General features: G+C 40.1%; 1 protein-coding gene across 1 annotated transcript in view; it reads left to right on the top strand.

Moving 5' to 3' along the window:
- Positions 1-1,114: 1,114 nt before the first annotated feature.
- LOC6524336 (irregular chiasm C-roughest protein) overlaps positions 1,115-14,215 on the top strand; it is a 36,167-nt gene continuing 23,066 nt past the window's right edge. The window contains exon 1 of the mRNA XM_039377846.2: positions 1,115-1,931. The gene's annotated coding sequence lies outside the window, so the exon portion shown is untranslated. The remainder of the gene's footprint in view (positions 1,932-14,215) is intronic.

Genomic DNA, 14,215 nt, shown 5'->3' with positions numbered 1-14,215 from the left:
CAGCATTTGGGTGACCCATTCGCCGCCGGTGGAAATGGAAGTGGCAGTGGGACTCTTTATGCCAGTTTGTCTTATCAATGTCAAGAGTTCGCCTTCCCATATAACACTTTTCCCCCGCGGGGGATGTCTCCTCCAATATATTACCCCACCTAGGTACAGTCGCGTTCAAGCTTTTAGCATACATAACACTAAAAGTAGTGTGCAAATAAATGTGTTCCATAGAGGCAAGCTCAAATAATCTATGAAATGTAATAATCTTGCAACTTTGATTTCGTGTGTTACCTGGATACCCAAATTGCATTGAAAATTCGTCACTGGTGGGAGTTATAGGTTTTTACCTTTCTGTAAATTCGTATTTATAGTTTTACACACATTTCGATGTGCGGCATGTTGTTGGCGCTGTCACTTTTGTGTGGCACTTCCGCTTATGTTTTTTTTTCTCTCTCTCTGTTTCGGTTTGGAGCTGCTGCATCTGCCGGCCACCAATCAAGATTTTAATGCGTCGGGCCCGATGGCTAATTTATGCCGGGCTATAATATCACTTAAGCCCCCACCACCCCCCATCCCCCACGTCCGATATCTTCGCATATGGAAGACCCCCGAAAAAGGAAAAAAAAACAAAAAAAAAAAAGGAAAACGGTGAGCTGTTACCGAAAACAGAACTGTTATATCCTTAACATGGCAGCCGACAGCCGACGGCCTGGTTTTTAAGCACGAGGCTGCCTTCGTTTCAGTTCGTTTAAATTTAGTACAACATGCTAGCCGGGCAACAGTGCGAGCGCGAGAGAGAGATAGAGCGAGAGAGAGAGGGAGAGAGGGGGGAGCATGCAGCGGAGCGAAAGAGAGGGAGCAACGCTCGGGTATTTTATTTTTAGCAGTCACACTACGGCACGCGAACTCCACTTTTTGGGAACACTTTTCCCATGCTGTGTGTTCTGCGGCAGGGGGGAGCGGGGAGTGGTGAGGGAGGGGGGTCCCAAACGGGAACAGTTTTTCCCCCTTGGAGCATTTCACATTGTTTTTGCATGCGCGTGTGCCTCTGTTAACGCCGACGTCGACGCCGGCAGAGACGCCAACAGCAGCGACAGCCAAAGAGCGATTTTCCTATAACAAGTTTTTAGTACGTGTTCCGATGTCGAGTAATTCGGTTGCGTGACGCTCGCAGCAACAACAAGCCATCAATACAACAACAACAGCAACAACAGCAGCAGAAGCAGCAGCAAACACAACAAGCTACATTTTAAATAACAAAACAGCCACAAACCAAATACTGCATCCAACACAATACGAAATAAACAACATAACATCTAATGCCAGCAACCAAATTTTTTTGAAAGTGCAATCTGTGTTTGTTCCTAGAATTCATGAAGTCTATAATTTAAGTTCGAAGAAACCATGCCGAAAAATCGCAAAATAAAATCCTTAAAATATCTACGAAAAATCTAAAAAAAAAATAATTAAAAAATCACTAAAAATTGCGCAATAAATCTGAAAGTAACAAAAAAAATTAATTACTTTTTTTTGTTATTGTGTGTGCCTGTGTTGTTAAATGGTGTGCGTGTTGGCCAACTTCCTGTGCAACCGGTCTGCAAAAGAGAAGTATCCAGCCCATTCATTCAGCATCCGACGCAAGTTGCACCTGCAGCAAAAAAAAACAACAACAAAAAATACGCAACACAACTAAAAAAAATAGTAAAGAGGAGCGTTTTCTAGACGTAGAAGTTGGCGACATAAACCCGTTTCTTGAGTGAAGGAAACAGCAGCGCCTCCAAGGCCAAACACAATATCCACTTAAAAAAAAAATAAATAAAAAAAAAAATAAAAAAAAAATACAAAAAACACGTCGCAGGACCGCGAAAAACAAAAAAGGCTGAGAAAAAAACACAGCAGCGAGCAACTTTCCACATTTTTCCTGGGCATTTTCCTTTATGGTAAGTCGTGTTCAAAGCACTTAAGTGATATGCCAAGTCTTTAGCTATTGTTTCATGTTAAGCTACATGCTACATAAGCCAAGTAGAACGCTTTTCTTGAACCTAATATATTATTATATTATTTAAACTTTAATTTTAAAGCCCACACACACGTGGTATGTGTGAAAACCTGTGACTTACTTGAAACATTTTTAGTTTCAACGTATTCTTCAATTCCTTTAAGGAGCTCTCGCACAATGTTTGCTTTCTGTGCAAGAGGGTAAACTTAAAAAAGCCCAGAGGGTCTGGCAAGGGTTAAGAGGTCTGAGCTCGGCTCGAGGACTTTTACTCAAGCTAACCGAAAAATGTTTCTCCTTCATATTTGATGCAGCTAAGTATGCTATGCTTTATTTTCCCCCGCATTTTCCCTGCGAGCTGTTCCTTTTGTTTATCTTGCATTTAAGGGGCGCTGTTGCTTGAGTGCAAGTGAAATCCAAGACCGGCCAATCATCAGTCGATCCATTCATCCAGCCATCCAACCAGCCATCCATCCATCCATCCATCAATCAATCAATCAATCAATGCAAAATGACTGGGAACTTTTGTTTTTTTATGTCATGTGGCCGTGGTACATGGCGAAAATGTTTCAAGTCAATTAGGAAAGGCGCCCGCCCACGTCATAAGTGTGTTAAAAAGAAATGAAAGGTGGGTGGAGGTGAGTGGAGGTGAGTGGAGGTGGGTGGGTTGGTTAGTTGCTCGGACGCTTTTCCCAGGGGGTCAGAGGTCGAATTCCGCTTCCGGACTGCGCTAATGGAATGACCACAACTGCTAGACTTCCACCACTGAGCAAATTCACTTGGGTGCGCTGGCTTACAACGGCTATTCATGTTGATTTAGTATGCATAATTATTTTGTGGCCTTTTTTTGCACTTAACGCTGGCTCTGCACAAACTAATTAAATAGTTTGACATCTCTTAAATAATTTCTCGTGATAATGTATCCGTTAAACTCTATTAATTTTAAAACTCCTTGCAATATTTACGACTATTTACTATTTTCCATAGTTATTTTTAAGAAACTAAAAAAGTTGCCAGCTGAATGATAAAAAAAAGGTAGATACATTTGCGAAGATAAACTCTTTGTGGCTTCAACTCTGACAGATGGCATTTGATTTGGTTTAGATGCTCGTGCAATTTAATTGTAGTTTGCGAGCGATTCGCTTGAAAGTCGGTGGAAAACCCCCCCTTTGAGTTTCCCACTCCATTAACTTTTAGCCAATTGCCAAAAATGACAAAAGACAACAGCAACACAAAAAAAAAACTTGTTTGCCAATCAAATTTTTCAAGTGAAGACCACAACAAAGCAACTGGCGAGGAAGAACGGGTAATAGCGACAACAACAAAAAAAAGGGGGAGGGGGTGGTTGGGAGTATTCGGAAAATTGTGGGTGGAAAACCTCAACAAACCAGACCAAAAATATTTCTCTCTTCTCCTGTCTTTTTTTTGTATTTTTTTTGCTGTTTCACATTTTTTTCTGCGTTCTTTGAGTCATAAAATTTCAGATTTTTTCAAGTCGAAACTTTTCTAATCAAATTAAGAGTAAGGCAAATGTGGGAGGCGGGCGTAGTCGGTGAGGGCGTGGCAGTGTGATGCTGTGAAAGTGAAAATTATCGAAGTCAATTTAAAGTCGAGCGAGATATTTAGTGTACAGTGCAGCTCATCAACTTTGGTCTACTTCAGAAAGCACTTATTTTATAATAAGTTTAAAAGTTATAAGTTAATATACAAAGTATACTAACTGCATATATACGCTTAGATTAGAAAGACTTTGAGAAACGCGCAAAAAAACATACAGTTTAACTTTAATAATCGACAATAAAAGAATATACGAAACTGAAATGTAGAACAATAAATCCAGCGCGATGGCAAATGGAATCCGTAAAAGTGCACACAACTTCACAGACTTCTCAACTCTGATCCCTTGCCAGTGATTTAACGACGTGAAACGCACTGTGCTGCCCCATAAAAATGTTCATCATCATTTGTTGCTTCGCCCAACTGCAAATGGGCAAAAGTTTACACATCTCAATGACCTTGGGTACTGGGTACCACGAAAAGCACCCCAAACAGAACAGAACACCACCCACCCATCGTGAAAAAAAGAAAAAAGAGAAAAAAACATATTTATTTATAAATACGCTGCGAAAAGCGAAGCGGGAAAAAATAGAAAAGTTTGCTGCATAAAACTGAATTACCGGAAATTGGCCAACAAAATAAAAGGGAAATAAACGGCAATGCGAAAAAATGCTGGAAGCCCTCGTTTTTTTTTTTGGCTAAAAGTAGGTGGCCAAAATGGAGAAGGAAACGGAAAAGTTTTTTACCTACTTTGAAAAGCGGCAAGAAGCTTGGCCAACAAAAAAAAAGTGAAAAATACTCACGAGCATCGGTACTTATGTATATAAATACATAATACACATACATAAGCAGCAAACTAGTGCTAAAACTTTGTTCAAAAGCGCGATTGCTCGAAATCACACTTTAAAAATTCAGATCTTAAGTATCGATGGGTATTTATGCAAAAAGCCAAGGCTCTGCCCCTTAAAAAGTACATTTAAGTGGGACAACTAAATAACTAATTAGAAATACAAGTAGAATTAAAGGGTTTTCTTTTTTGTAAAAGTGGTAAAATGCCACAGCCAAGAATGAGCAAACAACTGCTTTAATTTCTGGCTTTGCAGCAGCACAAAAAAGTGCGCCATAATTTCAGCATTTTCTTGAAATTTCATTTAAATTTGCGTGCCTTTTTGTGGCTCCTGAATGCTTTTTGTTGTAATTGCAAGTGCGCCACTTGCTTTTGACACCTGCTTTTCATTGGGTGGCTTTCAAGGGGTGTGGAAATTGCCAGCAGGGGGGAGGTGGAGGTCATTTATTATGGCCAGCTTCTTGGCTTTTCCGAAACCCACTCCACACGCCCATTTCTCCCACTCTCTCTCTCTTTCTCTCGCTTGCTCTCCCTCTTTCTTACACTTTTTTGCTGTTGCTGGCTGTCGCCGTTTGTAATTGACATGAAAATTTAATACCATAATTTTATTTTGCACTTGGCCTACACTCCACGCCCACCAAACACCACCCACCGCCCACCGCCCAGGAACGCCTGGTGTTTGCCTTTGTGCTTTTTTAGATTAGAAAAGTTTGCGTCCTTGTTTGTAATTTTTATTTTCATTTTTATTTTTATTCTATGTATACATTTAGGTTGCTCTTTTCCTTGTTTTTCTACGCCTATGCAGTCCGAGCTGTGAAAAGGGCAAAGTTTTCGGTTAGCTCTCGAGTTTTTAAAGTGGACAAAACTGCAGTATTTCATTTTCTTCGCCTTTTTCCCAGCTTTCGGAATATTTTCCGAGATCGATCGATTGCCATTGAATTAGAATTTAATTCACTTGATTTTTGCCACATTTTAAGTTTGTTCAGTTATACATATGTACCAAAACACTAGAACATATTAAATGCCATTAATAATGTTTTAAAACTGAATGGAAATTTAAAGAATGCCCCATTTTTCTACCACCCACAAAGAATATCCTTATTTAGCCAACATGATTATTATTAAAGCCTGGCAATAAAGGACTCCAATTGTGCTGCGATTGAGTTGAGCTCGTCTCACTTTGGTTATTTGGTTAATTTTCGTTTATTTGCAGGGGCGCATTTTCATTTCACTTTGCCGTTGTGCAAATGTTCCACTGTTTTCTTCTTCTTTTTTCCTCTCCGCCAGGCTTTACTTTCCTGATTTTTGGTATGTTTTTTATGTTCTTATGTTCTTTTCTGCTTCTGTTTTTTGGCCTGAAGTTTGTGCCTCCATTTGAGCAGAAAATCGCGTCGCTTGCTGCCGGCGCTTTCTGCATTTGAATGACCTGGCAGCGAGAGAGCATGCTTAATAATTCAATTCATAGGCCCAGTCACGAAAAGGAGTCACGGCATACAAAACAAGGCGAAAAAGCCAGCATACTTATATACATATATATGTACACATCTCTCGTGCATAAAACAGAAAAAAAAAAGAAGAGGAAACAAAAGTAAAAGGCCGGCCCTGAAAGAAGTTGGCCACTCATCCTTCGTTATCCCTGAAGGGTCCTGGCATCCTTAAACGTAGTGACACCGTCCAGGAAGCCGGGTGTCCTGCCCTTGTCCATTTCAACTCCACATTAGAGGCAAACAAAATGGGAGGGGGGGAAAAAAAAATGATTTCATTTTTATTTTATTTTGCTGCCGCTCGTCGCTGTCTGTTTCTGTTTCTGTTTCTGTTTCTGCTGCTGTTTTCCTTCATTTGCATATACAATTTTTATACAACCTACAAGCGTTTATTTGCCGACATCCCAACATCCCTGTCCATGTTCCTGTCCATCTTACGGCGCAACGCAAGGACACGCCAACCAATACGGCGAAAGAGTGCCCAAAAAGTTGCAAAACATGTGCAGCATTTTCTAAAGCTTTTCTAAAACCAAACTCTTCGATCGTAAGCCTACTGCGGAATATCTAATATCAGCTACTCGCAACTAAACAAAACATCCTGATCGAGAGATGACCAGGCATTTGAAGTAAGTAAAATAACCAACGGCTTTTGAATAAATATGCAACATTGCCTAAATGTGTTAGAAACTCGTTATATATGAATATTTCAACGTGTTCCGAAATGTTTTCTTTTATTTTGCTGGCAAATTCCGCAGAGGGGTCCACTCATATTTTTTAGGCTGACTTATATAGTATGTACATGTTTGTGTGCCAGACAAACTCCCTCCCACTCCCGAAAAATTCTTGCTCATTTGTAGCTGGGAAATTGCTTTGGCTTGCAGGCTGGCCAAAATTTAATTTGCCTAAAATTGTTAAATGAAGCCAAACTTCAGGCGCAGACAGACAGGCCCCCACACACACACATCACCCAGCTCAGTGTGTACTTATGCTTTGTTAATTTAGTTATGCCCAAGTATTAAAAAGAGATTTTTGAGCTCATTGAGCTTCACGCAGAGCCAGCAAACCAGCAAACTTTTCCCCTCTTATTTCGCCTGGCGCTACTTTTGCCATGTTTAGTGGCCAAAGTTTCGTTGATAGTTTGCCGCGAAAATACAGAATTCGTGGCAGGCAACTGGAAAAGTCCGAAAAGGGTTTCTTTGTATTAGGTAAAATACATCATTACATCTTATCTAAAATAAGTGCAGATAGAACACTTCGTAGTTCTGGTCATTCAAAAGCGTCTAGCAAACTGGAGATGCAGTTTCTTAGTGTTGAAAATGGTTGAAAAGCAAACTGCAAACTGTTTACAACACTGCCGCTGAATGAAGTAATTGCAACTAATCAGCAATCAATGATCACCATATCCAGTAAATACACTTGGCGAAAATAAGCGGTGCGAGGAATTCGACGCTTCTTTCGTGCTCATGATTTAAAAGCATGTAAGGTTAAGGGTCGAAAAGGAAAATAGCCTCGAGGTCCAGTAGTCAAAAGCTGGAAAATGGTCGGGAAAATGGAAAATGGTGCTGGCCCAGCACCCGTTGACTATCCAATCACTTACTCCACTCATTCATTCATTCGCTCGTTCATTCATTTCGGACTCGGACTCAAACTCAAACTCGGAGTCTCGGGTCGACTTTGCATTTAAATCAATTTAAGCGTTTTACAGTCAGTTGAACCTTTTGTGCTTCATGTCATGTGCACACCGACACACACACACACACACACACACACACCCGCAAACAGGAAAACCCACAGGCATAGAAACGTAAAAATGAAAAGGGAAATGGGGTTGGGCTTGGGGGAGGTGAAGATGGAAAAGTGAACGGGGTCTACCAAACTGCACAGCAAAGTGGACCGCAAAACTAGAGATGGCTTGAAGAAAAAGAATATCTCTCAACAGAATTTATGTTTTCGAACACTTTCTAGCTAATAATAAAAGCATTTGTACAGTATATATTGGCTAAACAAAATACCCACAGAAGCTGAAGAAGCTGAAACTCCCGATTGAGTGGTATGTTTCTAGATTGCTAATTGTTATGCAACTGGTGGACTAGGATATTCAGTGAAAAAGTCGCTCGATTTCGCATTTCGTAAGCTTATCACGTGCTCATCTCTAGAAAGAGATGGCTGGCCAGCGGAAGAGAGAGATGGGTAGCAAATTATGCAGACACTTAAATATGCCATAAAATTATTCGAATTCTGCATCAATTCTTTGCATTCGTATTCGCATTCGTATACCAACCCCCTTTATTTGTGCCCTTGTTTATAACTCGAATTTTATTTATTTTTGCTCAATTCGCAGAGAAAATATGTAAAAGCTTGTGTCTACACTTTCAGAGTTCCATCTTATTGGCAAGCAAAACTAGAAGTTCAATGGGTCGTTGAATGTGGCTACAGATTCAGAGATTCAATGGTCTAACAACTGGAAAATTATGCAGCTAAAGGCGGGTGTTTTAATCCATTCTTTAATTCCGTTTAACCTTGAAAATAAAGTGGGAAAAAGCTTAGAAACTATCTTGAGGTAGAATGAACCTTGGCAACTTCGCACGGAAAATGGCAACTTAAATTCTGGTGTTTAACAGATTTAAAATGATGATTTTTTCCGCTGTGGCAGCACGGCAGTGATGGTGATGATTATTATTATTTTTCCTGGCACCGCTACTTTTGTTAAACCCAAACAAGCGTGTGAAAATTGCAGCTGTGTTGGGACGCGAAACAGGATGCAGGACACAATGGTGTGTGTGTGTGCGAGTGTGTGCGTTGTCCTGGCAACAACAATTGTCACAATTGTTAAAAATTTATAATGATACTGCGAACTTTTTATGGCCGTCTGGGCACTCGTGTAAAATATTAAGGCAGCGCGCACTAACAAATTTGTGAAAACATTTATTCACTCCGTATTATGTGCAACAAAAACGCGAGCACTATTTTTTTGCGCCAAATTAAATACAAATGCAACTTTTACAGTCGCACTGTGTCAACACACTCGCTATCTTTTTCCTTTAATTCGCTGCGCTGTTTCGTTTTAATGAATTTGTATATTTATATGTTAAACACATTTCACTGCCACAAAATAATGGCAAAAAACAAAAAAAAGAGAACAAAAAATGGTAACAAAAAGACAGCAGACAGAAAAACGGCAAATGATAATGAGTGTGGGCGTGGCAGAGAAACGAGTTAGTTCCACAAACAGGTTGCGTTTTAAGAAAATTACCATTATTTTGCGAAATGATAAAAACGCGCTAAAAACTTTAAGCATTACAAAGGCGCCAAATACATTCGTGCATTCAATGCATTGAAAACAAGTAAAAAGCCAAAATAGTAACATCCCTTTTATTCAGCGAAAATCAATTGATTTGCATGCCGATCGGAATTGACCACAATTGAATCGATTAGCAATCCCTCAACACCTTTTTCCCCCAAATTGCATTCCCTCCAATTTGTTGCGAATGCCGAAACAACAATTAATTAACAAAAACAAAAAAAACTTTCACTTTAATGGGCGTATATTAATTGCAAGCCCGCCATAATGTGCACATCGGCATGCTGATTATATTTGCGCAGCGAAAAATATTCTAACTTGGGTTTATTGCGATTTGGCAATTTGGCGATTTGGCGATTGCGATTTCAATTTCGATCGTTGGACAAACCACCGCCACGCACAATTTGCAATGATTAATGCGAACAATGGGGAAAAGCGGCGAAACTCTGTGCGGAAAGCGGTGGGCATCAAATTGAAAACCCAATAAAACACTCAATTTATTTAAATTGCATACGATTGACAATCCGCACAATTGAGCGCAGATGCACTCGCAGAAAAGTTACCTCAAATGGCATGTTATTTTTTAAATTTTTATGTTAATATTTACTAAGTTAAGAATCCGTACATAAATATATAAATTAATAAACTACCTCCTAAGTGTGGAATAATTATGACATTCCATATTTGGAGCAATATTTCGATTGCTGTGATCAAAATACTGATAACTACTTACGCAAAAAAACAGAAAAACGATTTTCGCCAAAATTTCAATATTTACGATTGATATTTTCGGTAAACCTTGGCTAAAAATGGTCAGAAAGTTAAAAGAATAACATTTTTGTACTCCTAATTACCAATACTAACCAACCAAATCACTTTTTGACCGACTCTGTGACAATAATTTTTGGCCAAATTTTCGCAATTTTCCTAAGGGGTAACATCATCAAAAATTGCAAAAAATGTGAAAAAAATAGAATTTTATTTTGAAAACACAGTTTGATAGGAAATTTAATTACGAATTCAACGAGGTATGACATTCCATATTTGGACCACTATTTCGAATGCTGTAATCAAAATACTGATAATAATATTATTCATTGTTGCACATACAATGTTGCAAATTCAATGTTGCATATTCTATGTTGCAAATTCAATGTTTCATGTTCAATGTTACTTGTCACATATGTATATATATTACTGTTTGATAAATGCTACACACTTCATTCCATTTCACGGGGCTCTTCCTTTTTCGAGCTTCGTGCGTGCAAATTTATATATAAATTTATATATACATACATATAAACAAACACGCATACATATGCACATCTGATTAGTTAAGCAGGACACGTAACGCTTACCACAGCAAAAGTGACAACAACAAGCGGCGTAAAAAAACAGCATTCGAATATGAATGACAAGCGGCATACAAAGTGCGCCAAAAAAAGACAACAGAAAAATGGGCAAATAAAAACGTAAGCAAATCAAAAAATTTTAGGGCTGCAAAAAAGAAAAGGAGCCAAGAAAATTGTGCGACAGGCGAAGTGTTTTCACGAGGCGGAAAACGCTGATTGGACGCATTTCCCTTTTGAAACACAGTAGCATACACAAGGTATTAGCAAATCGTAAAATGAGCAGGTTTCAACTGGCCAGCATAATCCTGCCATTCAACTTTGTATTCCTCACAGAGAGGGAGTTCAATCAATTACCATTGCTTTTCAATTCATTTACTAAGACTTGCCTCGTGTCCAGCCACCTTAGTTAAAGTTAAAGCTACTTCTCCGCCACCATCTTGCTGCTGCCGTCGCAGAGTCGACGAAGCTGCGGCAATTAGTGGGCGTATTGGGTGGTGGACCACGCCCCCGGCAGCCCATTTGTCATAAAACATAACTCAGCAATTGCCCATGCCCCAATGAGCCCACGTACGCCCATCAATTGTCGTTTTTATCAGCGTACCATGTCGCGAAATGTTGATTTTTTTGTACACTACACACAGAGAAAATATGCTTAGATCAGCACAGTTAATAAAACATATTATGTATTAATCACCTGCATGCGAGCTGTGGCTGCAAAGCTTGTTTGCCTTTACTATTAATTTGATTAAACTATTTTACCAAGTTCCCCTTTGCTGGCTCGTATTTCGCGGAGTGCGTTTACTTCTGGCTTTCTTTTTATTTGGCTCGGCCTCCTAAAAGTAGGCAACAAAAAGTGGGTGGCAAAGTGCGTATTTTTGACGCTCGTGCTTGTCTTTTTTGTTGCTTCTATATGCGTTGCTGTTGCCGCTGTAAAAGTTACAGGGTATCACAAAATCCAAATGCATGCGCAGTATTCTTGTGCAAGTTCAAGTTGTTGTGACGCAACAATTGATGAACAAAAAAAAAAAAGAGAAATGATAGCCCAACATAATGGGCCAAGTAGTAATATCGCTTTTATATTTCATTTTGTTAATTAAAGAAATTCGTTACACTTAGAGGAATTGTTGCTTGCTGTTCTTGCTGTCTATCTGTTGTTTCCATCGGTTTTCAATGCGGTGGCCCTCATCTTAACTTGGCTAATCGAAAGATTACTTTGTGTGGGCGTCTTTGTCTGCGGCTGAAGTCACTTAAAAGCTGCCAAGCTGGAAATGTTCAACTTTTGATTTTGACATGCGTGGGATAGCAGGCTATTGTGGCATTTTTCGATTATTCAAATCAAAGCATTATGTAACTGCTAACGAGCATAATACTCATCTTATATTAAACACCTATTTTATAAATTGACAAATATTTTCTTGCATTCAAACGCATTCCTTGATTTTGTTGTATTGCAATTATTACCACTGGGGTGTAAATCTTAGAAAATTGCATTCGACTTGGCTTGTTTTCCAAATTTCTCGTGTAAAACGTAAGAACATTGCAATGCCCCCACGTATCTGAGTGCTCATTAATAATTGCAATTTGGGCCAAAAAGTAGAGCAGAGTGAAGCCATTAGTGCATGCCCGCCTTCTCCCGAAGGACTCATGAAATTCAAAACTATCTCCGTCCGAACTCCTATCCATATTTTCCTCCTTCCCCCCCACCCCTCGATTTTCCCAGCTAGTTTCCCTGCAGCTGCAGCTGATAAGGATGTTTAAAGTCGTGGCTGGGGCGTCGTTAGTTCACCGTACCCCTGCCACCGTTTGTCGCCCAGCCGCATGCTACACACACCACTACCCGTCGTACCCCAGTGCGTATACGCAATATCTCAGTGCTGCCCCCTGCGACGCAATGCAGCAGCGCTGGGCGGGGGTGGTGAGCTGAAATGTTTGCGCTGCTATCTGTTTTAGGCCTGGTTATCATTACCCAACCCCCACCCTCCCCCCGCATTGCCCATATTTTGGCCCACAAGAAAGGCAATGCGTTTTCTGTCTTGTCATATGATTCAATGAATTTTTCACACAGACACACAGCACGACAGGGGTATAGCCAAAAAGGGGGAGATACACTGAAAGATACCATTTGAATTTCTTCGTACTTATATAGATAGATAATAAATCGTAGTTATTTTCAGAGTGAAAATGTAGCATGAAATTCGAAACAAAAATCCATCCATTAACGCAGGAGAAAATGCAAATGAGTTACGGGATCTGCGATATTTGTTCTCAGTGTGACGATGTCCTGGCCAAATAGCATGACAAATGTATGCAACTCGACGGGAGCGAGGCTCCAGAAGGACGAAAAGGGAGATCGCTTGTTACATGCCAAGCCAAAAAACATTGCAACCCAAGAGCAGAGCCGCCACAAAAGGGGGTGCATCCAAAGTGGAGGGGTGTTATGATTGTTTCACGAGCTGACAAATAGAGCAACATGGCTGGTGGAAGGGCAGGGCAGGGGGAGCAGCCACACTTTTAGGAAAATTTATGCCCCTCCCTGGCAATGAGCAATGTGTTTCGGGGGAAAATCGCCATGGAAATGCGGGCCAAGGAGGTGGCAAATCGAGAGACACAATGGGCGATTGGCTGCAGTAGAAATTTGCTGTCCAGAACTCAGAAGTCGTGGCCAAAAATGCTGTGTGTTGAGATGTAGTCAACCTGCGTTAACAGCTGAGGTATAATACTTAACTTTTTGCTTGCTAGCCATCTTAAATCTACAAAAGCCCCATTCCAAACTTTGCAAACTCACTTTAAATTCATTTACCTGACCAACAACGACGAATGCCGTTAAATTCCCATTCAATTTCCTGTTCAATATCCTCTAATCAGCCTGAAAAATGTGCTACAAATTCCGGTTGCTACCTTGCCCCATCAAAATATCGAAGTATATATATATATATCTAACAAAATTAATATTGCACAGCCAAGAAGGAGCAGAAAAAAGAGGGTGATTTGCCTGGCACATTAATATATTTATCAAAATCGCTTCCTTTCGCGCTCTTTCCTTCGCCGAATATTGTTTTTTCCATCGTCCTTTGGAAACGACGTGACATAATTAGCAAGAGAGGGGGGCGTATGCGTGGGGGCGTTGGAGCGTTGGGGCGTGGCCCATGGCATTAGGGCGTAAAAATATTAATTTCCACTTAAATGAAAAATTATGCTCAATTTGAGTGGCGACGCAGCAAATAAATTTGCGCACATAAATTCCCAAGCGCTAATAACAATAACAATAATAATCAGCGACATTACAGAGTATTTTATTTCGGAGTAAGGCGGGTGAGGTAAAGGGGGTTGTGGGCGGTAGCGCAGGGGGGAGTGGCAGCTAATGCCCGGCTATCGTTTGGCGATTAAAATTTTGTTATTAATTAGATGCGCCCGGTGTCGTGTAATAATTCACAGCTCATCCATATGCCTTGCACATGTGTGTGTGTGTGTGTGTGTGTCGGTGAGCTGTTAATGTGTTGGGCATTAGTGAGAGTTAGTGTGTGTGCGTGTGTATCATGTGGCAATTAAAGCACAAAAGCGAAATATCCTTTAACAACACGAGAAGCGAGAAACATCTAAACTGTATCGTATTGCAAACTTGCATATGACTAACATTTACATTTAACAACATTTACAACATCTACATCATTTAATTATCCAAACAAA

The sequence above is a fragment of the Drosophila yakuba genome, chromosome X, assembly GCF_016746365.2.
Source record: "Drosophila yakuba strain Tai18E2 chromosome X, Prin_Dyak_Tai18E2_2.1, whole genome shotgun sequence".
Taxonomy (NCBI): Eukaryota; Metazoa; Arthropoda; class Insecta; order Diptera; family Drosophilidae; genus Drosophila; species Drosophila yakuba.
This window is presented reverse-complemented; position numbering and strand designations above follow the sequence as displayed.